The sequence below is a fragment of the Lygodium microphyllum genome, chromosome 11, assembly GCF_053477565.2.
Source record: "Lygodium microphyllum isolate KBCC chromosome 11, Lygodium_microphyllum_v1.1.10, whole genome shotgun sequence".
Classification (NCBI taxonomy): domain Eukaryota; kingdom Viridiplantae; phylum Streptophyta; class Polypodiopsida; order Schizaeales; family Lygodiaceae; genus Lygodium; species Lygodium microphyllum.
The window spans coordinates 101,194,835-101,219,141 of record NC_141145.1 but is presented as its reverse complement, the minus strand read 5'-3'; the positions used below and the strand labels follow the sequence as shown (position 1 = coordinate 101,219,141).

The 24,307-nt window shown below is 41.6% G+C and overlaps 1 long non-coding RNA gene across 1 annotated transcript; it reads right to left on the bottom strand.

Moving 5' to 3' along the window:
* Positions 1 to 515: 515 nt before the first annotated feature.
* LOC148029160 (uncharacterized) lies at positions 516 to 20,475 on the bottom strand. The gene is made up of 3 exons (XR_015692384.1): positions 20,151 to 20,475; positions 18,974 to 19,574; positions 516 to 1,352 (listed from the first exon to the last, which is right to left on the bottom strand). It is a non-coding gene; the product is annotated as an uncharacterized LOC148029160 (long non-coding RNA).
* Between the last annotated feature and the right edge of the window lie 3,832 nt (positions 20,476 to 24,307).

Sequence of the window (24,307 nt, the reverse complement as noted above, 5' to 3'; positions counted from 1 at the left end):
GGGCCTAGTGGTAGACCCCAGCAAAGTGGTCTAGTTTTGTGTAGCCACCTGCCGCCCCTTTAAAGGGCCTTGTGAAATGGATCCATCAGCTCTCTTGGGTCTCCGAGGACTCTCTAGAGTGCTTTGGCCCTTTGATGTAGAAAAAGTATATGTTAATCCTATCACCAGATTGGATCCAAAAGGACGTCCTTGCACGAAACCTATACTCTGATTTGGCTTCCTTCATGGCATCAATCTCTGCTCTGGCAATGTGCATCCTCTTAGCAGTCCATCTGCACCCTGCTCGTCCATCCTCCTCCCTTTGTAGGATGGCCAATGATATGCTCTAGGAGATCTCTTCTTCTCTAGAGTAGTGAAATGTGCATGGTGAAGATGGCCTCTACACAATCCATCATTAGTGCATAAAGCACAGGGGTTCTAGATATGCAAGAACAGAGTATTGCCTATTGCTCAGCACTTAATAAATATTCACCTTTGATAAAGCAGGGCAAGAAGTATCCGATTTCAGTCTAGGAGCTGCTTACAATCTGAAATTGAGCCTGTGGTTGAAATCAATGATCCTTATCAGGAATAAGAAGCCTAGTGCATTGCCGCCTGGTACGCCTCTTGAATGAAGGCTGTTGTTTTGGCGCAATTCTCAAGAGGATTCAGTGAGAAACAGGGTATGGAGGGGGGATTTTCTGAGAGGGTGCTTGGATTATGCAGGATGATTAGGTTGTGACTCAAGGCAAACCTTCTGGAGTAAAATGTTCTCACATCAAGTGCATATTTTCTGAGTCAGGGCATGTGGATTATGTAAGGCTTTTTTGTCAAAACTCAAGGCAAGGGCTTCTGGAATGGATGTTTTGGCAATGAAACACAGCACAGAGTTAGGAATGTAGCGCTGTCTAAGCATTTGGGACTAGTCTAGATGGACTGGTGCTACATGAACCAAGCAAGTAGATGCTGTAGGCTGCCTTTCCAAAGCCACTTTTATCAAAGGACTCAAGCAATCAAGAAGTTACACCAGCCATCCGAGAAGAAATTGCTTCAAGCAGGCTGTATGAATCTACATTGGAGGACCTGTTGCAACGAAAAGGGCTGAGAGCAGAAGTGAATCATTATCTTCTTGAAATTCTTAGTAGATGCATACTTGGATCCTGCCACACTAACAAGAATTAAGATTGTACATTTAATTGAAGTCTGCAGTACTTAACCCTGGTACATTTTGGATTGATCAACATAAAATAGTCCAGATAAAACCTGACCAACAGCACTTACACCCAGACCTTTCTTCCATCGTTTGTCAGCCCTGAACCTCTTACTTTTTTATTCCAATATGGACCCTTCAACCTTGAGAAAAAGAAGCCTCTCTGGAAACAAAGACAAAAAAAGAAACTCACCTTTGAGAATTCTCCTGCATAGACAAGGAACTTAATCACATCTTCAAGTAAATCTAGATATAGTTCGCTTCTTCAAGTCAAGTTGGATATAGTTTGCTCAATTTGGTATTTAGCATTGAAGCACAGTCTATCGGACATCATACTGTGGACAATTTCAAAGTCAGGGGTAAGGAACCTGAAGATGAAGTGCAAATATGCATGATGCAACCTTGAGGGAGTTAACAGACTTGGTCAAAGAAGTAGCTCCAGTAGCAAGGAGGAAAGAAGCAAAGCTTTCTTTTGTATTTGTATACCCTGATCACTATGGCCATGTTTAAGTTTCAACTTGGATAATCCACAGCACAGCAGTGCAGCATGTCTTGCCAGTACCTTGCATCTTTTGGGCTTCCTATTCCAAATCTAAGATTGCAAATACAAAAAAATAGCTTCATGTCTGCTGTACAGATGAGCAATCCTGTTCCAAATCTGAGATTGCTAATACAAAAAGCTTAACCAAAAAACAATCAACATATTCTGCATATTTTCAGGCCTATATTGGACCAATAATTCAGTGTGAATATAGAACTCAAAGCCTATTAATAGGCAGTGTGTTTTCAAGCACCTAGCTAGTTGTCAAAGCTGAAGTACAGGCAAATTTGAACAGGCTCTGTTTAGGCTGAAATTTTAGTAACCCAGTTCCCATTCTCAGCAATCCTCTCGACAGAGTTTTCATCCTCAAGCATGGCATACTACAGCAGAACGACCACATGCGAGGCTTTACTTGGAGCTGTACTTGTTCGAACCAAAATTTTGAGCTGTGGCTATGTTCTTGGCATCATTTCCCTCATGAGTTGGTACCCTTTCAAGGAGCAGAAGCAACAACTGATGCATTAAGTGAACTTGTTGAAATTATAGAAGAAAACATGGGGTGAAGGTTGACTGTGGGTGGGTTTTCAGCACTTGCCAAAGTCCCTCTTCGTGTAGTCCTTCATAGAATCAGACTGACAGCTGGTCAAAATATACAAGTGACACTTTCTTCTACCTCTTGTATGGCATTCATTAATGGGTTAAGAAGCACTTAGGGACAGATTTATTCTACCTCTTGTATGGCATTCATTAATGGGTTAAGAAGCACTTCGGGACAGATTTGAGAAACCAACTACAGAAATTTACAATTGCATTCTAATGTAAATCTGAAGTGTCTACTTGTGGGGGACATTGTGTACATTTAGAGCCAATAATTGTGTCATTTGGACACATACTTTCTTCTACCTCTTGTATGGCATTCATTAATGGGTTAAGAAGCACTTTGGGACAGATTTGAGAAACCAACTACAGAAATTTACAATCACATTCTAATGTAAATCTGAAGCATCTGCTTGTGGGGGAAATTGTGTGCTTCATTTAGAGCCAATAATTGTGTCATTTGGACACATACTTCTCAAGATATTGTTGAAACAGTGATTATGGATCATTGGGACAGCATTGTTGACAGGGATGTAAGAGAGTGGTTTTGTCCAATTGAAGGGTTTGATCAGTCTGGTCATATAATGGAGTCCAAGATTGACAAATTAATTGACATTGTTACTTCATTCAATGACCAATCTACTCGTTTATCAGGCCTTTATGTTTCAAATTCCACTCTCAACGAGCTTTCTATTCATGGTTTTCAAGATAACTATTCTGGGCAGCAACCACATGGAACTACATCTCATGGATACTCTTTTGGTCAATTTTCTTGTGTAGCTTCATCATATGGACAGCATCACGATGAGTGTACCTGCTGATAATGACTTTTGGAAAACATGTATGCTATGCACCTTGTTATGATGATGGTCAATGCTCAAATGTACTTGAACAGCGGCATGGCTACTATGGGCATCGTGTTAATGATTATGCTTATGAGGATTTATTTACTTAGCAGCATGGTTCTTGCTAATGGTTACGTGTATGGAGATTCTTTTAGTTTTGGCCAGCATCAAGTTGACAACCATGATTGCTTTTATGAGGAGTCCTATTCAAATGGAGATCATGCCACTTCCTTTGAGCCACATCCCAATGAGTTTGAACAGCATGTTTACATGGGCTTAACAAATGCAATCGTGAACTCTTTGCTTGTTGGAAGTGTAGATGATGAAGAGGAGGAAGAGCTTGAATATAAGGAAGTGGACAATGAAGAGGAAGGTGAACAAGAGGATGACATAATAGGTGAAGAACCACATGAGCCACTTGTGATTGTAGATGGTTTTGTTGAACATGAAGGTCTTCAAGACTTTGGGCATCACATGATGAGCTTATTAAGGATATGCATCAGATTACGTTCAACAAAGGCTTACAACAACCAATATAAGAGTTTCATACTTCCTTGGATGTATACGATCATGAGTACTATGGTTGTTAGTATTAGGATCATGGGGATGCGTATGATGTGGATGCAGAGTATAATGTGGTCCGTGGATGCATATGAAGATGATGATGGCATTATGCTTCTTTTTGATCCGGATGATTATGAACATCATTCCTTATATCCGTTTAATCTATGTGGCTGGTAGCATATGATTGGTGATAGTTTTCCAATCTTTGATAGCCATTATGTTGGGATAACATTCGATCTATGTGAGGATGGCAATCATTGGATGAGAGATGACTTTTATGATGGTATCATTTTCAATCTAGATGGATCTTTTGGATGATTCATGATGTCTCAAAAGAGGGGACAGCTTGCTGTAATAATTTTCTGTAATTAGAATAATTGGCCTACCTTCATCAAAGTTTGACTTTTACGTTATGTTGGATACTCTATAATGTTTCCTTTATTTCTACATCTTATATGACACAATTGGACATCTCCATCCAAAGTTATGGCTGATTTTCTACAGCTACCTTGTTCAAGACAACATGCATGTTTCTCATAGTTTCTAGATCAAGGTTGAAAGGGAAGTAGAACCTAGGAGGAAGAAGCTTGGCGGTGAGAGCTATGGCGGATGGAAAGCAAGAGCAAGAGAGGGAGAGAGACTCAAAAGTGGAAACTCCAACAACCACAATGTGTGGCCGGGCCTTCCTTTATTCAAACTGTCACTAAAAGAATAAAGAATAAGTGACTGTGACGGGCGCCCGCCACCTGCAGTGTGCAGTGGCGGATACTGTCAGTGTAGTAAAGTGTAGTAATACATGGGCGGCTAGGCGAAGGCGCCTTTACCTCCAACAACCTCCCACTTAAAGGCGAATTTGTCCTAGTGAGAAAAAAAAAAGAAAAGACAATACAACATGTACACATGTACAACAAGATGAGGAAAAAGACGTCATCTCATCCAATGCTCATCAATCTCTTGAGGAAGGCAAAACGCTTTGTAGTGAGACTCTTCGCGTGAGCAAGTCTGCAAGATTCTGCTTAGTCGGAATCTTGACAAGGTCAACAGACCTGTTCTCAATGACCTCGCGAATGAAGTGATACCTCACCTCAATATGTTTCGTCTTCGCATGGAAGATCGGATTCTTGGCCAATTGAATGGCACTCATAAAATTTGAATGCAGTGTAGACATAGCATCTGTTTTCCACAGTCTGCAATCAAATGGCCTAACTGGATAGCCTCCTCACAAGTAGCCTCTGTGGCTGCAATATACTCGGCCTCTGTAGTAGAAAGAGCCGCACACTTTTGCATCCTGAACATTCAAGAGATAGTCCCTCCAGTATAAGTGAACACATAGCTAGAAGTGAACTTCCTACTATCTACATGTCCTGTATAATTAGAGTTAGTGTACCCCATGACTCCTATATCCTGGTTGCCATAGCAAATACACATATCTGCTGTGTCCTTCAGGTACCTCATGATACCCTTCATGGCATCCTAATGTTTGTTGCCACGTGTAACCATATAATGTGTCACAACCCCAACTGCAAAAGCAATATCTGGACAGATGGCTATCACGGCATACATAAGACTGCCTACGGCTGATGTATAGGGAATCTTGGCCATCTCCGCCCTCTGCTCATCTGTGTGCAGACAATCGGCCTGTGAAACCTTCATATGAGAAGGTAATGGGCAACCAATAGGCTGAACATCCTGCATACGGAAGCGCTAAAGGACTTTATAAATGTACTCCCTCTGTGATAGAGAGTAGTCCCTGAGATCTGTCGCATGTAGTGTGTATACCAAGTATATGAGAGGCTTGTCCTAGATTTTTCATCTCAAAGCTCTTCTTGAGCTGAGCCTTAAGAGCATCTAGCTCCTCATGAGCTGTCTCTGCCAAAAGCATACCATCCACATAGAGTACTAAAATCAGTAAAGAATCGTCACATGCTTTCTTCATGTACAAGCATGGATCCATAACAGTACGGTTGTAGCCCTGTGACTGCATGAATGCATCAAATTTATGGTACCATTCTCTAGGTGTCTGCTTCAAGCCATATAGACTCTTCTTTAGCTTGCACACTAGGTGTTCCCTGCCAAGGTCTGCAAAGCCCTTAGGCTGGTCCATGTAAATCTCATCATGCAAGTCCCCATGTAAAAAAGCCATCTTGACATCCATCTGGTACAAGTCCAAGTCAAGATGTGCAACTAGAGAAAAGACTTCATCAAAGTCAACACCATGCTCTTGCTTAAAGCCCTTAGCAACCAATCGAGCCTTGTATCCCGACTTGGGGTGTCCATGGGTACTTTTCAACTTGTACACCCACTTGCATGGCAAAGCCTTCTTACCCTAAGGCAAGGAAACCAAATCCCAAGTCTGATCTTTATGCAATGAGTCAAGCTCATACTGTATAGCCCTCTCCCAAGAGTAACAATCACCCCTGTGCATAGCCTCATCATAAGTGAGAGGCTCTTCTGCATCTGTAACCAGTATATAACCCATAGAGGGCACAAAACGGTAAGGAGATCGTCTATCTCTAGTAGAATGCCTCAACCCACGCTCTGTTGCCTGACCAACATCATGTCTAATATCAATATGTCTAACATATGGGCCATGAGCATCAAGTGATGCTGTACGCTTTCTAGCTGGCCGTGGAGCGGCAGGCTGTTCGAGAGCAGGTGGCTCCTCCTGAAAGATAACTCTGTGTACCTCAACCACTTTTTTAGGTTGCATATGCATTTTGTCCTCATGAAAGATGACATTATGATTGCGGATCACTTTTCGCGCCTGCAGATCCCATAGATGGTAACCCATCTCTCATTTATCTCCATAGCCAATGAAAATGCATTTAACACTTTTAGGATCCAGCTTATTGCGTTTGTCCTTGGGCATATGACAGAATGCCTCACATCCAAATACACGTAAATGATCATAAGAGAGGGGCTTGCCTGCCCATACCTTCTCTGCAACCTGAAAGTCAATGTCACTGCTAGGTGACCCGTTAATGAGATGCATTGCAGTAGTAATTGCCTCAGCCCAAAAGTGCTGTAGTAAGCCAGCCTAGCTAAGCATGCTACGAACCCTTTCCTGAATCGTCCTATTCATGCGTTTAGCCATACCATTTTGGGGAGGGGTATAAGGGATGGTCAACTGACGCTTAATACGTCACTCATCACAAAATTGCTCAAAAGCACGTGATACATACCCCCATTATCTGACCTTAGGCATTTCAGCCTATTCCTAGACTGGTTCTCTACTAATGCAAGCCAATGTTAAAATGTGTCTAAGACATCGGATTTTCTCTTTATGGGATAAGCCCAAACCTTACGTGAGAAATCATCTATAAAAGTAATAAAATACTTTGCCCCACCTAGTCACTGACAGGGCATGGGCCCACATACATCTGAGTGCACAAGAGCCAAGGGTTCATCCATGTGTTTCTTACCAGACTTTTTATGCGTATTCCTGGTCTACCTACCATACAAACAATGATCACAAGAGTCAAAATGCAAAGAGTTAAAAGACGGAAGATGCTGCAGAGCATGGAGTATTTTCATTCCTTTAAGGGACATATGTCCCAAACGAGCATGCTAAAGGGATACATGGGGAATAGAACCCTTATATCAAACATGATTCAAGGTAGCTCAAGATACAAGTAAGGGATAGAGGCTGCCAAACTTGGCACCTCTTGCAAGCACAAGCATGCTACGAGTAATCTTGCATACAGAGTCTCCAAAAGACACAATATACCCTGCATCATCAAGCTATCCAACTGACATAAGACTGCGAGTCAACGCAGGTACATGGCATACATCATGCAAAACAAAAGGACTGCTAGAAGGAAACTACAACCTAACATCTCCAATGCCCATAATGTCAAGAGACCTATCATCACCAAGACGCACAAAACCAAAGATGGTATGATATGTATGAAACCCCAATCTCGACAGGGTATCACATGAAATAACGTACTCGAATCCAAAAGCCAACACTGCGCATACATAGAATGTGTCTTAGAAGCCTGTAAGGCATCGCATGAGGAAGTTGCAAGTATGTAATCCTCATCTGAATCGGTGGCTTGCATGACATTAACCTCTTCTATCTTCACACTGGACTTTGCAGGTACAATACTGCGCTCAGAAAAACTTTTCCCACACTTTCTCTTTTTCCTTTTCCTTGCGCTTATCATCGTGTATCTTATGGCACTACGGCCTAATAGGTATTGCTTCCCCACAATAATGATATGTAAGATTAGACTTTCGTTCACGAGACTTACTGCGGCCACGTGACTTTGACTTGGACTTCTAAGAGTCCTTGCCCTTATGATTATTATCATGCCTGCCATGTCTGCCATCTCTAACGGTCAATGCACGTGAAAAAAGGGAAGTATCATTGTTTCTCTTGTTGATTTCCTCAGTCAATAAAGCACTCTCAACATCTTTGATTTTCAGCCCATCAAGCTTGTTCGTGCATATAGCAGTACGAAAGACATCCCATGATTCAGGTAAGGTGCCAAGCAGAAACAACGGGTGCAAGTTGTATTTGAACTCAATACCCTGTGACAACAGATCCTTTATAATAGCATAAAACTGACTGAAATGAGATGATAGGGATGCCTTCTCCTTCATGCGAAGGTCCATTAACTGCTTCAGCCAATACATCTATGACGCATGACTCTGCTGGGCATAAAGCTCCTGAATCTTCTCCCATAAGTCCCATGCACTTTGATTTTCATATTCAACAACATTATGATGGACCTCTTCTGAGAGTGACAAGATAATGGTAGACTTGTATAGCTCATCAACTTCCAAACATCATCATCCATATCCTTGGGTTTAACACCCTTGAAACATAAGGGTTTAATTTGCAACTTCTGCACCAAAACCTACCATATTTGGGACTTCCAATACCCATAGTTGGTACCATTTAACTTGGCAATGTTAAAGAGAGCTGTCTTTCAAATGACCAGCCATACTGTCCCAAATCAAAGCAAAAATGCAAAATTGCAAGTTACTGTAATTAACAGAAAACACACTAAAACCACTGCTAGAACTAGCTGAAAGAGTGAATATCACCAAGAGAACCACCTATCCACCAAATATGACTAAGAGAACATCAAACAATAAGTATTACCCTCATACGAGTGCTCGAAATCTGCAGATTTCAGCTTGCTAGAATAAATTACAGCAGTAAGTAAAACTGTCTCAAAGTGAAGCAATCATTGATACAAATATCACTGCAACTTTCAGGTAGCAAGATATAGCCAACAATGAGTGTCAAGGGGCAAGAAGGTACCAAGAACTGTCAAACCAATAACCTGTCAGGCAAGAGATATCTCATAGGTCTAGAAGTCATGCATGTAATGGATCTCGGGGTAAGAGAAGAGACCAAGAACAGGCATAACTGATAGAGCAAGAAGCTCAATGCATAACCATCCAAGATGCATACAAAACTGACAAACCTGTGATAGAGATAGGGGCCTGCCCCAATAGGCGTATCAAATCAGCCCACTACAGACTAACTTGAGACATAAAGCTCTCAAGAGAGTAAATGCATGTAACTGTCCCACAAGCTCAAGCTCAAGCTCAAGTGTAAGTAAAAATCTGTGTACATCAGATTATGCCAAGAGGCTCCCACTGGAAGTAATGTCAGATGCAAATAGAGCAAGCAACGCTCAAATACATCGAGTACATAGCATCAGACATTCCAAATCCCAGTAGGGTACATCTAGAGCATAAATCCCAATCTATCTCAGGCCCGTAAAGCATAAGCCTGAAAGCATTCAAATAGCATGTAATTGACAACCAAATGTAATGCTCGGTAGGTCCAACATGCTCAAATACATCCAAAGACGAAGCTCCAAGTGACTGTCAAGCATGTGCAAACCAAGTGGCATCCATATCTGACCAAAGCATAAATGCGAGAAGCCTAAATATCAAGCAGTGACAATAGGCATAAAACGGTCCAAAGCATGCCAACTCAATCCCAATGCCAGTGAATGACGACCAAGACAGAGCCTAATCCAAGCTCAAAAGCATTCTGGAACTAGAAAGAAGCATTTGACAATCTCCAAATACATCGGTATGATCATTCAAATCTCCAGTAAGCACCCCGTATCCAAGAACCAATGCATACACCAAGTAAATGAGCTTCAACCCACTGTATTAGAGCAGCATATTCACTGTCAAATGAAGCTCAATTGATACCCAAATTTGCTCCAAATCAGTCTCAAAGCATAGACTGTTAGCAGAGTATTTGTCATCTCATGTGTGAGTCTGAGCTTGATCTGGGCTAGGCATTTTTATTAGGTATTTTAGGTTTTTTTCTGGTGTGGCATTTTATGCCAGTGGAGCATTTTATGCACCAATCGGCCAGCATTAATGCTGTCCGACTAGCATTATTGCTCCCCACTTTTTCAGCCTATTTATACTCAGTGGCTCCTCCTCAGTCAGTCACTTCATTTCACCATCTGCAGACTCTGTAGAGAGAGGAGCCAATGCCAGTGCCCACGCAGCCAGTGACTCACTGTTGTATGCGACTGTCTCGTGTTCAAATATATGGATTCCATTTCCCGTGCATACATCTGAGTTCTCATCTGTATCGTGTTCTTTTCTTTTCTCTTTTTGTCTTGTGTTTCAGCAGTTTATTTCAGCACATGTTTATGCTTCCACCGCTGCTCCACTTCTGACATAGACATAGCATCCCATAACATCCGGGCATCACCGGACATCAATAGGCATCAAACCAGCAATGCCAAGAAGCATCAAACATTAAATGTCAAGTGCTGTCCTATTTTTGAAAGTCCTGGGACTGTGTATACAGTAATGGTTGAAGGTGGAAGCACTCATATCGATCGCTAGTGGGAGCCAAGAACCAATGCCGGAGAGTCCGAAGATGATCGAGAAGGTTGCAAACAATGCTGGGAAGCCGGGGAAGGAGCTGGAAATGCCAGGAGGAGATCAGCCCAGCCCCCTAAAAATGCACCGCATTTTGTGGTGGCTGCTCCTGGGGGCTAGGGGGTATTTAGCAGTGCTATTGAGTACTTGGCAATGATTAGGGGGCTACGATGCAGCCCTGCAAGGTGCCGAATGAAGGAAAGAGGATCGGGGAGGAGACTAGAGATCAAAACATTCCTGCGAGGAGGCTAGAGATCAAAACATTCCTGCAAATGAAGGTGCCATGGCTGCCATTGAAGCTCTAGTTGAAGCTCTTCAAATCCGAGCTAAAGAGAATGCCAAGCAAGCTCCAATGCCTTTGCTCTGATACCAATTGAAAGGGAAGTAGAACCTAGGATGAAGAAGCTTGGCGGTGAGAGCTATGGCGGATGGAGAGCAAGAGTAAGAGAGGGAGAGAGACTCAAAAGAGGGAACTCCAACAACCACAATGTGTGGCCGGGCTTTCCTTTATTCAAACTGTCACTAAAAGAATAAAGAATAAGTGACTCTGACGGGCGCCCGCCACCTGCAGTGTGCAGTGGCGGGTACTGTCAGTGTAGTAAAGTGTAGTAATACACGGGCGGCTAGGCGGAGGTGCTTTACCCCCAACAAAGGTGAAATTCCTTACTTGAAGAATCTTTCTTTGAGCTTTGCGGAGTACTTTCGGCATCACTACTTTTTTATGAGCTCCTCCATATGACTTATCTTTGTACTCTTTGTAATTTTCGGTTTTGAAGACAACTTTTTTAGGTAGGGATGGATTGTAATGAAGGAAATTTTGACCTATGAGCCTTGTAATTATAACCTACACTACCTAGTTTTAGGGGAAGAACTATAAGTAGGGCACAAGGTGCTATTGTAGGGGTCTTTGGTCATTTTGATCATTCAACTTTGGTGAGTTCTTCTAAACCTAGGATCTTCTTGATCTTGACACCCGGTGGTCAGTTACCATGGCACTTGCTTGGGGTGCATTTTAAGAATCATTTCTTGTTTTTAGTTCCTTTTCATAGGTTAATATAGTTTTGGCTATGGCTTCCATAATTTTCTTGAGATTAGAGGTATTTTCTTTCCAATTTCTTGGTTAGAAATAGGTTAGGCTAGTCCTCTTATTTACAGACCTAGAGGGCTAAGAATCGCATTGTCCTTACCATTCTTAAGATAAGACGTGTCCTCCTCAGGGGATTGAACATGAACCTACATTCCCTACTTGATATCATCAACCTCATTGGAGCCCTAATAGATCGGATAGGATCTAGGATAATGTAAGGGACAAGATTTAATGCTAGAGCCTTGGATTTTGGACCCTTGAACTTCCCATTGGATATCCAATAGTTTATTTCTTAATATGATTTGTTTACTCAAGTGGAACACTTCTCTCTCCTCATCATTCTCTCTCATCCTCCAGTTATTTCTTATATTTCCTTAGCAAATTCCAATAGTTTTAGCCATGGAGGTAGAGATCTTGAAAAATCTCTACTATAAACCCTAATTTACAGCAATATTAGAGTTTGATAGCCACCTTAGAAAGTGTGTTTGGATTGGAAGGCTTAAATACTTGAATTTTAGTCATTGAAACAGAGGAAATTTTAGGAAATTCAAGAGGCCATTCATCCAAAATGATTTGGGGTTGAATTTGTTACCAAGAAGCATGGTAAATGCCAATTCCATAAGTATACCAAGGGACAAATTGGTTTGAAGACTTGGTGGTTATATATAATAGTAAGAGGCAATTGGAGAGTGGTGATTAAAGAAATCCAAAGATATTCCATCCAGATTGCAATACAAGATAAAGAAATGTTGCAAGGGGCATTAGTTTTGGGGCCAACAAGCTGTTAATTGTCCAATATTAAGTGGTAAATTTTGTATCTTTAGTTTTTGGATTTTATGTTGGTTATAATTAGTGCTTAATCAAGTTATTACCATCTTATCTTATCAAAAAGTTGATGTAAAAAAATACTTTATTGCAAAAAACACAAATCAATATGTGACAAATACACAGATTGATAAAGAAACTTAGTTAGGGTTAGTGTAATGTAGAGACAATGAAACAATGAATAAATACTAAATAAAATACAATGCTCAATGTATTGTGGAGTGAATAATATTGACCCCTGAACTCTTATATTCCGAGAATTGGCACAGAGGGTATAAGTTGGAGAGTGTATCATACTTTGACGTATCCTGAAACGCAACAAGCCAGCCTCTATATACGTCTGGCAAAAACAAACCCAGTAATAGGATGCTCCATCATTGATGCAAATAGAGGATGGACGCAAAATTGCAAATGTAGCACAAGATGATGACATGGTACATGGTCGTCGAAGGTTCCACATAGCAAAGTGTAGCACTAGGAGAGAAATCAACACAGGTGGCAGTAAAATGATGTCAATGTGCCCAACGCTTACATACTAAGTCAAAATGTTGAAGCTATGAATGAAATTTAAGTAAGAGACCTTGCATCAAGTAAACAATAGCGGAGATATTTCTAGCCTTCCATGAGCAAACAACCTTGTGTAGAACAAGTGCGGAATCAAGTTGGGTTTCAAACCCTACACAAGATTCCATAGGTTCTAGGAGACAAGGACATATCTCATCAAGTTTGACCAAGTACAGAAGCTAAATCCATTAAAACGAGTATTGTCATAAAAGGCATGTTTAACTTATAAGGACAAAAACCATGAGGTAACAAATAAGTGGAATAGGATGAAGGTGATGGAGGGGGATAAATAGAAGGGAGGGTGGGTAGACAAAAATAAGCTAATAATGTCCAATGGGTGCCAATTGATCCAAAGGCACTAAAACATGAATGCTTCCATAAATTGCTAGTGGAGGTGGAGGTGGTGGTGGAGGTGGAGGCACTAGGACATGTAAGCCTTCTCCATAGATCAACTAGGATACAGCAAAATGACTAGAAGGCCTACTAGGTAATGCCATGGAGGCAAACTATAGTACCAACTAATCCACACTCGGTGAGGGCTGGGTGGCATTTCTAAGCCATGAAAAACCCAAAAGTATGGAAATGGGAGAATGAACCTCCATCACGGAGATACCACTTGGCTGAGAAAAAGACAAGGTCCTAAAAGGCATGCCTAAGGGGGAAGGACCCCCCGGTGTGATGTGAGAAGACATATATGGTGCACTTAATGGAGACTAAAACCAAGGTGTAGCGGAACTAATGGGTAGGATGGATGGAATGTTAAATGGATTTGTCATTTGCGTTTTTGTTAAAAATGCGTGAGGTTCCTTTTGTCCATTAAATGCAAATGATGAAAAAGATAAATCATCATATCTACCATGAGATATAGCAACAGAAGGAAAAGATGGAAAGGAGCACTCACTATAGATTCTTAGAATTTTTGTTTATCTTTTCTTGAGTGCAATCGAGAGAACCTATCCTCTTCAAGGCTAATGAACCAATACTTACTTTGAAGAGTTCCTTCATCATAAGCATCTCCAATATCTTGCAGAAAAGAGGAAGTCAAATCAAAAGATTGAGTAGTAGCATGCATATCTAACATAGGAGTGAATGAAGATGAAGAAGTGTGTGGAAAAGATGAAAAAGATGAAGATGGTGCTAGTGAGGAAAATAGCTTGTACTCCATGCCAATTTCCACGGAAGGATGGCTAGTCCTTTGGTAAGGATGGCTAGTCCTTTGTGAAGCTTCCATCCTTCCTAAAAATCATTAGACCAATGCACCAAACCTAAGGGGAAAACTCAAATCTACCTTCAATCTACTATTGAGCTCAATACATGAGGATAAGATCGTATTCCACTCGTGAGATCTTGTATGATCTATGAACTCCATGGTAGTTCGAAGACTCTCCAGCCATATCGAATGGAGTAAGATGTGAGGTCCACTCCGTTGTGTGTCCAATGTGCTAGGCTCAGGAGCATCATGATGATATGGTGAATATGTGTTCGAAGTCATCTTGCCCTCTTGGTATTCTTGCTTCTTGCAAAGAGCTTTCAGATCAAAGGCCAAGGTTTCATGGAAGAGAATCTTACTCTAGTACCATGTGAAGAAATATCCTAAAGCACAAACATAAATAAAAGCATATCACAAAGCATAAACTTAAAAGAATACGGTTAGGGTTAGGGTAACTCATTGACAATTGGCACAATAGAATTTGAATGAATAACTGAATACTGAATATACAATGCTCATGCAGCAAACAAACCGTGCAAGAATGAAAATTGTGCCCCGATATCTCATGTCTCAAGGACCAAGGCAAAGGTGTTGAGTGGGAGACTATCGTACTTCTGACGGATCTTGAAACGCAACAAAGGTAGCCTCCAAGAGTCGAACACCAGTAAACGCAACTGTGAAAGTTGAATCTAATGCAAACAAGCAATGAGGGGAGAGAAATACTAAAAACGCAGTTACCGGAGGAGAGAGAAAAGCTGGGCAACTAAGCAAGAAGTGATGATGACGACTGGAGAAAAGAGAAACTCAGCAAATACCAATGTCACAATGATGGCAACAGTGTGTGGATGATGGCGACAACTCCAATAAGTGACAATAAACACAAACTTCAAAGGGCTAGGCAACAGCTCTTGATGATGGCAATAGCCAAAAGACGGAGACAAGGGCCAAAATCAAGTGCAAAATAATAGCAGGCAACAAGAGAAAGCTCTGACTAAGATATCCTCCACAAACGGGGTGTAGATAGCAAAGATACAACTCCTGAAACCTACAAAAACGAGATTGGGTTAAATGGAGGATATCTTGCCTATTTATAGAAAATTTTGGGGCCTCATACCACTTCCTATTGGACATTCTCCGGGTCATGCATCAGCCAAGTGAAGCACCTTATTAGGAATTTTATTTGGTCGAGAGGAGATGGGAGCCCAACCAAAGTGAAGGTGGCTTGGGATGTCATCATATAGCCTAGATCTAGAGGAGCATTGGGGATCGTAGACTCTAATTGTCCAAGTAAAGCCTTACTAACTAAGCTCATTGTTAGGGGTCTACTTCCAAGTGAGGAGCCTTGGAAGAAACTTATAATATGGAAGCTCGAGGCTATGACACCTATGCTTGGAGAACTATGGCAGCCTAGCAATCATTGTTTTTTTCAAGAGAGAGACCTAGAAAGGAGCTTTGAGGTTAGATTCACAACTAACATTGTCAAAGCATGGAGATCTATATCATCAAGGCTTCAGACCTAGAAAGGAGCTTTGAGGTTAGATTCACAACTAACATTGTCAAAGCATGGAGATCTATATCATCAAGGCTTCACCAACTACCTCCTACTAGAGCTAAAAGAGAAGAGGAGGCAGCCTCTTTTCTTCCATCACTACTTGAGATCACAATCGAGCCACATTCTTCGATAGAGGACATACTTATTATGGGGAAGATTCTCTTTATAGATCATTGCATCACTCGCAGATTGGTTTGCATTCCAAGAGCTATTGTAGGAGACTCAAAGACAGAGACTATAGGGTCTCACAAGAGCTAGAGCTACGATTGAGGCCATGGCAAAGGGAGTTCCACAAAATTGGCAAACTAATACATGCACTTCTTAAACTTGGATCAGTCTATTCTCTGTAGGAGAGAATCTTTTAGTAGTCATTGCGACTAGTGGAGATAAGTTATTCACTTTTTATGGTTGAGAAGGATGGCCGCCTCTGGAAAGAGGATCTTGACCACATGACATTCATTGGATTTTCCAAATAGAGGATCAAGGTAGTGGTGCACTTGAAGAGGAACTAGCACATTGACCCAGACTCCGCCACCTATCTTATAGATGGATGGAGATACCAAGCTTACTAGAGGGCCTCTGCACAAATTACGTTGGGATCCAAGAGAGTAGGTGCGGAGGGATCTATTCCTTGATAGACCTTGTGATGTGGTCTTCTTTGGCTACACTACTAGGCTAGGGAGGAGGATACAGATGAGTAGGATTAGAGCCCAAACAACCACCCACCATGGCACAAAGAGGGAATCTCAAATGACTTCTTATATGATTTTTGGAGGAGGCCACATGACACCTTTAGGCATAGGAAGATAACTTTATTCCTATGGCTTGTAGCTCACATGAGCTCGGCGGTTGGCACTTGTCTTGGATATGACAAGGACCCAACAGCATGCATGAGATGCAACGAGCCAAAGGAGACACAAAGACACTGGCTATGGGACTATACTATAGCCCAAGATATGGAGAAGAGCCCTCAAGATGATATTTCATGGCAATCTTGGGGACAGCTTGGGTCACAAATAGAGGCCTAGCATGTGGCTATGAAAACACTCAAGAGAGTTTTTCTTTTCTCATCATTGGACAACTCTTGAGAAAGATTGCACTCTAGACTACTCCTAGGTGCACAGAACCCAAGGATACTACCACAAATGAAAGCTAATCGCCAGCATCATAGCAAGGATGTACACCTAGACCACAAGATGTAACATGTATCCACAATAGAGACTCTAGCGAGAATATGGATAAAGATCATCCACACTCTTCAAGGAAGATGAGAGATGATACAAGGCAGCTCTAAGAGATTGAGAAAGGAAAGAGAGGCCTTCCTGTGAACATGGGACTCGGGCACTTTCTTCCATATCACCCCTCAAATAATTTGGCATTATCGCCCACCTAATTGGTTGTTCATACAACCATTGCTTTGTGATGTACTTCATTACTCTTTACATAGTTACTTGTACTTTGTATTTTGCCTCAGGTTTCTCTCCGGGGTGTTACTGACAGAATTTCTTTTCTTGGGGGTTTCAGAGTAGCCTGGCAAGTAGAGTATGATCTAGGTGTCCTAGATCTAGAGTATCTGGTTGACAAAATGGCAGCAAAATGGATTGCCAGATGTATACTTAAGCGATTTCTAAGATTGGGTCATTTTACTCCATAGAAGTGTGGGTCACGTCTATCTCAAGGACTACAAAAAGTGGAAGAATCTAAATGTTATCACTGCTGCCTTCTCCAAAACTCAGATTTGTAGATAAGGCCTCAAATCTGGTCAAGAATATGTGGAATTCCTCGTTTTCTCTTAAGGAAAAAACAACCCTGATTAAAAGCTCAACTTACCCTCTTGTAGTCTTGCAAGGACTCAATACGATTCAGCTTCTCTTGTGAGAAAAACCTCAACCATTTGTTGAAAGAAGCCCACAAAAATTTTGAAATGGGAGTACAAGAATGGGAAGATCTCTGAGATTTCAAAATACCAAACTAGCCAAGTCCACAATATATTAAGGAAAAATATCAACTCGAGACCAATGAGTTCAATGTTGGTCCTCCAAAGGATTGGTTAGGGGAAGCCTAATCTTGCAGAGGGTATCCGATTAGGGGCCAATTTAATTCCAGATCCCCCTTTACCTAAATTCCAGCCCATTGAAGCAAAAATATCCACCCTTTTATGACTCATAATGCTCAAAGTCACCTAGATAGGAGAAAGAGCTATGAAGAATAGGGATGGGGAATGGAGTTTGCCTTAAATTATATTATTATTACTAGGCCTTCCTATTCATACACCATCACATGGAAGAAGGAGTTCCTACTTGGAGAATCCAGTGGCCTCTTCACAGAATTTTAAAATGGGATGAGGGTCCTAATTCTCTGGAATATCTAGTTACAGAGAAAAGAAGCAGTTGTTTCAGGGTCATTTTTCTTTTTTCCTGTCCTCAGTAAGATGGACATTTTTGTGGCAGGTTGGAAATGAAAAAAAGGCCTCATCAAGCATGCAATGAAACTTAGGAAAGAGCAGCAGGGAGACCCCAAGAAAGCCGAGTCAAAGTGAAGCAAGGAATGGCAAACATACTCCTATGCATCAAAAATGCTGCAGCTGAATACTAGTCTGTTCATGATTCTCTCAACTGTAATTAGTCCATGCACCATAGCAACTCCTCTTTCGCTAATCCTGTCCTCACTGAACAAGTTTATGTACAGCTCCTCAACCAGCTTCACTCAACTTACTGTTCTTCCTGTACTCATTTATACATGGTCTGATAAGCTATGGGATTGCTCCTTATGATAAGTGGATCTGGTTTACACTGAACCCATACCACTTTTGTTGACATGTATCACACACTTTTTAGTTAGTATATTTTACAGCATTTTCACCTGGAAAGAAGAAGAAAGTTAAAGTACATTGGCCTGGAATAGTTAGTTGGCTTAAGTGCCTGATGGATGGTTGGCTTAAATGCTTGATGGATGGATATTGCTTCTAGTTCCAAGCATCGGTCACATAGCAATAAAAATCATGAAAATTTTACTTATGAAGCTATGTAAGTAGCCTATGTTGGCACTTTAGCTAGTCCTACTGTAAGCTTTTGCATACCTTACTCTATTAAGATACTAAAAAGGCGTTTAGGTAATGGGAGATACCTTTGGGATACTTGCAACATGGAAGCTGGTTGCACCATGCGATAAAAAAAGAACTGTGAGCTCTTTCAGATTTGCTATCCAAGGAAAGACCTGCTCCATGAAGTGTGGCTCGTCCAAAAAATCTATGCCTAGCTTTTAAGAGATGTATGCTGTGGCAATGCTTGGTGTTAGTTGGAAAAAGGAAGTCCCCACAGAAATCTTCTAATCTGTTGAACCTAAACCTTTTAATATGAGAATTATTGACAACGTTTTCATTTGAGAAGGGGAAGGATAGCCCTGCACTTCCTCCTCCTTGCTCTTGACGCACATCTGCCCCAGCTGTCTCACCGCAGCCGCAGATCAGGAGTAGATAAGCATGTAGCTCCCTCCTGGGAGCACATTGGCAAGTAATTCTGTCAACATTTCCTCCAGATGCTTGCACCCCCACACATTGTCCAGGAAGATGCAGACCCGCTTCTTGTCTGAGTGTAGTTTTGCTAAGAGGCATTTTAGCTCAGATCTGCCATGAGCTGCGGAGGAGAAACTCGATTTAGTGCCACTTGGAGCTGTGTGGAAGGTGGCAGTGTCATCCCCACTTCTATGGTGGCTATCTTGTGCAACTCTGGTACGGTAACATGCGTCAACTGGTTAGATTCAACTAAGCAAAACACTGTAATAACCAAAAGCAAACTTTGTCGATTTGAAATCGGTGTCACAGACTGAAACACATCTGCAGATTAACTTGGCAGTTTTGCAGTTTTCTCGTTTCATACATGAAACTAATTGACTGAACAAATCAGGCGTGATACCATATGTAAAAATTTACATAAACGGACAGATCAGGGGACAGTACAGATCCAGGTGCAGGCCTCCTGCTCAAGTCGTCCACCACCACTGAGACCTTGAGTAGTGTTTCAGTGATGTGGCCAATATCGTGTTGAATGTCATATGGGGCCGATCGCAGGCCCTCAAGCCGGCGGAGCTGCAGCTCCACATGTCGCAGTTTGTTGGGCAGTAACGCTGCTGCTGCGGTATTGTCGTGCACTTGCGGGCCAAAGTCCACCAGGAAGAGAAGGGATTGAAGGACTCTTTCTAGAGGACTCCGGCCTGCAAGCGCACGAAAATACTGGGCTGCGCTAGCTCGCAGCTGCATTCACAATAATGTCACAAATTCATGCGGATTGATCAGTAGTAGCACATTATTGTCGTCGTCGTCGTCGTCGTCAGGAAGAGATGAACGCCATTGTTTAATCCGCAGTAACATAAATTATGTTCATCTGCAATCTACTTGACGGGCCGATGCGATGTTGATGTGATTAAATGGGAGATATGTTTGAGTGCTACCTGGCACCTCGAGGAGTAGCGCTGATGGTGCCCTGCTGCCCAGGCATGCGGCGACGAAAGGAGATGATGATTTGTTCCGAGTGTAGAAGGAAAGCAGGACTTGAGGGATCGCGTATAAGGCCCGTACATGGCTGGGCAGCAGGGGACCATCAGCGCTACTCCTCAGTTGCACCTCCACTGCCACCAGGGTTTTTTTTTTGAGGTTGCAGAGCTCTTCTAGAGGGATTTTGACCTTCGAGAGAAGGTAAATATTTTGACCTTTCTCGAAGGGCAAGTAAAAAAATTTGCCCTTCTTAGAGAAAGGCATGATTTTACAAACCTTGCTATAGAAGGGTAGTTATGGCATGCATGTTTGGTCATTGTTGCAAGCACGGTTGATTGTGAGAGAGGTTTCTCCAAAATGAATCATATCAAGTCCAATGATTGCAATAGATTGTCACTCGAGATCTTGAATCAACTCATGTTCCTTTCATACAATGGTGCTAAGGACCCTACAGATATTGATTGGGATGTCATCTATGCAACATGAGATGGATTAAAAGCTCATCACAATGTTAATGTGGTAGCAACACAGTTGATATAAGAAAGTATAAGTAATGGTGTGCTTTGATTGTATTGCTATTTCATCTGAGACTATGGATGATTGTAGAGCTATCTTGTTGCCTTTCTAGACTTTCTTAATTGATTGAGCTTTAGTCTCAACTTAGCATTGCAAATTTATTTTCGGTGATAGCATTATAAATTTTTAAATACTTGAATAATTACTCATATGTTATACTAAATTTTAAATATTTTATCATCATATCATATCAGTATTATATACTTTTTTAATAATGGACACGAAAAACCAACAAGATGGCTTATATAAATGTCATAGTTATTTATTTTTTCTCAAATACTATTCTATTAGGTAGAAATGCAAATTTTAGAATACATGTCTATCGAAGGTCAAATTTTTGAAAAAGCCCTTCCAAGAGAAAGGCACTTGTTCACGAGCCCTTCAATGGAAAAAACCTAGTGGACTTGCAAAAATAAACACTGGGCCCATTACACACCAGGCCCTCTTTTGGCCTTGAATAGGGTGGGGCCCTGCTACATCCGCCATCATGTGTAGGCAATTGTCATTTGCAGGCGGGCCCTGAGTGGGTTTTCCCGTTGCACTAATTGTTTTTCCCTCTCGTCATATGCAGGTCGATCAGCCTCTCACTCTCGCTCATTGATGAAATGTTCTTGTTTCTTGCCTGGTGTCTACAAAAGCCCCATCATCATAGTCATCAACGCCAAGTTTCAGATCTATTTCGGCTGTTGCAAGGTACTCTCTCTCTCTCTCTCTCTCTCTCTCTCTCTCTCTCTCTCTCTCTCTCTCTCTCTCTCTCTCTCTCTCTCTCTCTCTCTCTCTCTCTCTCTCTCTCTCTCTCTCTCTCTCTCTCCCCCCCCCTGTGTATAGTCGGCTCAGCTCTTGCATGAGCATGGGTTATCGATTTCTCTTATCAGTATAGTGACTTTGTTAAAAGTTTTGTATTTAACTTCAATCGTGGTTGCCATTTCTGGTGGACGAGAGCATGGGTTATTGATTTCTTTGATCAGTACAATGACTTTGTTAAAAGCTCTCTCTCTTTTTTTCGTGAAGATAATTGAATTAAGTAGTAAATATTTACATCAGACCATCAAGTCAGCATTAAAAATAACAAACATGAAGGAAAGTCTATAGTGACTCTAACACAGAAATGTCACACAAAAAGTATAGTTGGTGTGGAGCGAACAATATCCAGCCAGGGAGCAGCAAATATCGGGAAGAACCAGATCGGCAGACACCATAGAGGTGATTTGCCAAAACACTAAACCCCGAATTCAGGCCACATGATCATGAATACCAGATACTGAATCAAAAATAAAGGCATTCCGAGTACGCCAAATATGCCACGAGGCTATCCATCTAAGGAAATGGAAAAGGCAGGAATAATCCGAACTCAAAGAGGTCATCTTCCCCAAGATCCACAAACGAGCTAATAGCGGTTGTCGAGTCAACGAGGACCAGACATGGAAAATAAAACTCCAAATCTGTCTTGCAACATGGCAAGAGACAAAAAGATGAAGCACTGTCTCATCACATATAGTACAGAATAAACATCACCCAACAAAGATCTTACGAGCACACAGCACATTCCTAGTACGAAGAGCCCCAATAAGTAGCCTCCACATAAACACTTTTTACTAATACAAAACCTTAGATTTCCAGAGTTGGATGAATCTGTCTTGCCACTTCTTTTTGCTTTCCCGAGAATGCCATACTTTATTTTCCTTATTCATGACCCATCTATTGGCCTCTACCATCTGATGATATATATGGTTGGCTAACCTTTTCTCGAAATCATCAGGAATCACAAACATCCAATCGCACCAGGGAGACAAAAGCTGTAATGCAGGCAAAGGATAGTAGCTCATAACTCTGTCCTTTATGGCCGTCCAAATAACATGATATCCTCTAGGCACTCGAAAGTGCTGACGAATACACCGAAAGGAGTAAAGACGGCCCTGCCTAGGAGTGACACCATCCTAGATTGTCTCTAGACCCAGATGAGTCTTTCGATTAAACTTATCTCTCTACAGATCTTTATTAGGCCAATCCAACAACCTGGAGGAGGCCTATACCTCACCTAGCAAGGAATTCTCCTCCTTGCGAAAATCCAAGGGTGCCAAACCACAAAACGTAACATTGACTGCCAAGATGTGATCATATGGGAAAGGAGAAAAGACTCAGAGACCTTTATAGATCTTGTGGAGTTTAGCACATGCCACTAAGAAGCATGAATTACCGTGATACCATGAAAAATGCCAATCTTTTCTATTAAAAAATTTGTTATATTTGTCCAAGGATGAGTCTGTGCACAAAGTGTCTACTGCAGAAGAGCTAACCTCAAAGCACTTATATGAAAATTAACATCCGAGAGAGTAGCTCCCCCCATCCTTTTAGGAGTAGTCACGTGCTGCCATGAAATCCACATCTGGCCTAGGCAATTTCCTTTCTTCTTCCATAACATGAATCAGATAGATTGAACCAATTCCAGTAGGGACTTCTTAGTCCAAGGAAGCAATGGCAAGAAAAATGAAATCATGCTGATCATAATGCATTGAGCACTTTAAGTCTCACATGGAGAGGCCAGCCTTGAGACTTCCAGTACATAAACCGATCATGAATACAGGATGCCATCCAATCCAACTAGGCATGAGGAGCTACCTCCACACCAATAGATAACCCAGGTGTCTAGTTATATTCCCCTTAGGAATCACAATACTATTCCAACCCAAAGGTTGCAAATCATTTTCTGTACAAGAGAGCATAGTGGATTTCTAAGCATTAATATGAAGTCCCGATGCCATAGCAAAAAGTTTCCACGTGACCATTGATCAATTAACATTCGAATGATCAGCCTTAAGAAACATAAAGGAATCATCTGCCAAAGATTGACCCACAAGCTGGGGCCCACTAGGAAGAGACAAAAAAATGATCTCACCTTGATTGGCCAACTTATCCAACAAAGAAAGCATTGGGTGAGTAACCAAAGCAAACAACAAAGGACTCAGAGGGCAACCTTGCTAGAGACAGTGAGATAAGGTAATTTCATCAGTGATTGCTCCATTAAGTGCAATACGGGCCATTGCCCCCTGACCAATAGTATCTACAAGAGAAACCATCCGTGGCCCAAAACCCATGCTGAACATTAGCTGCCTCAAAAAAAGACCAGGTTACATGATCAAATGCCTTTTCAATATCAAGCTGAAGCATGACCACCTACTGGCGTTTTAGCAAAGCCAACATTCAAAATGTTATGCATTATATTCCAACCCTTAATAAAATTGTATTGGCGTGGATGGACCAAATGCAGAAATACTTTCTGCAATCTGTTGGCAATGACTTTTGAGAAGATTTTGTATACAGAGCCCATAACAGAAATGGGTATCCATTGTTTCAAAGAAGTAGGAGAGGGAACCTTGCGCAATAACTAAATG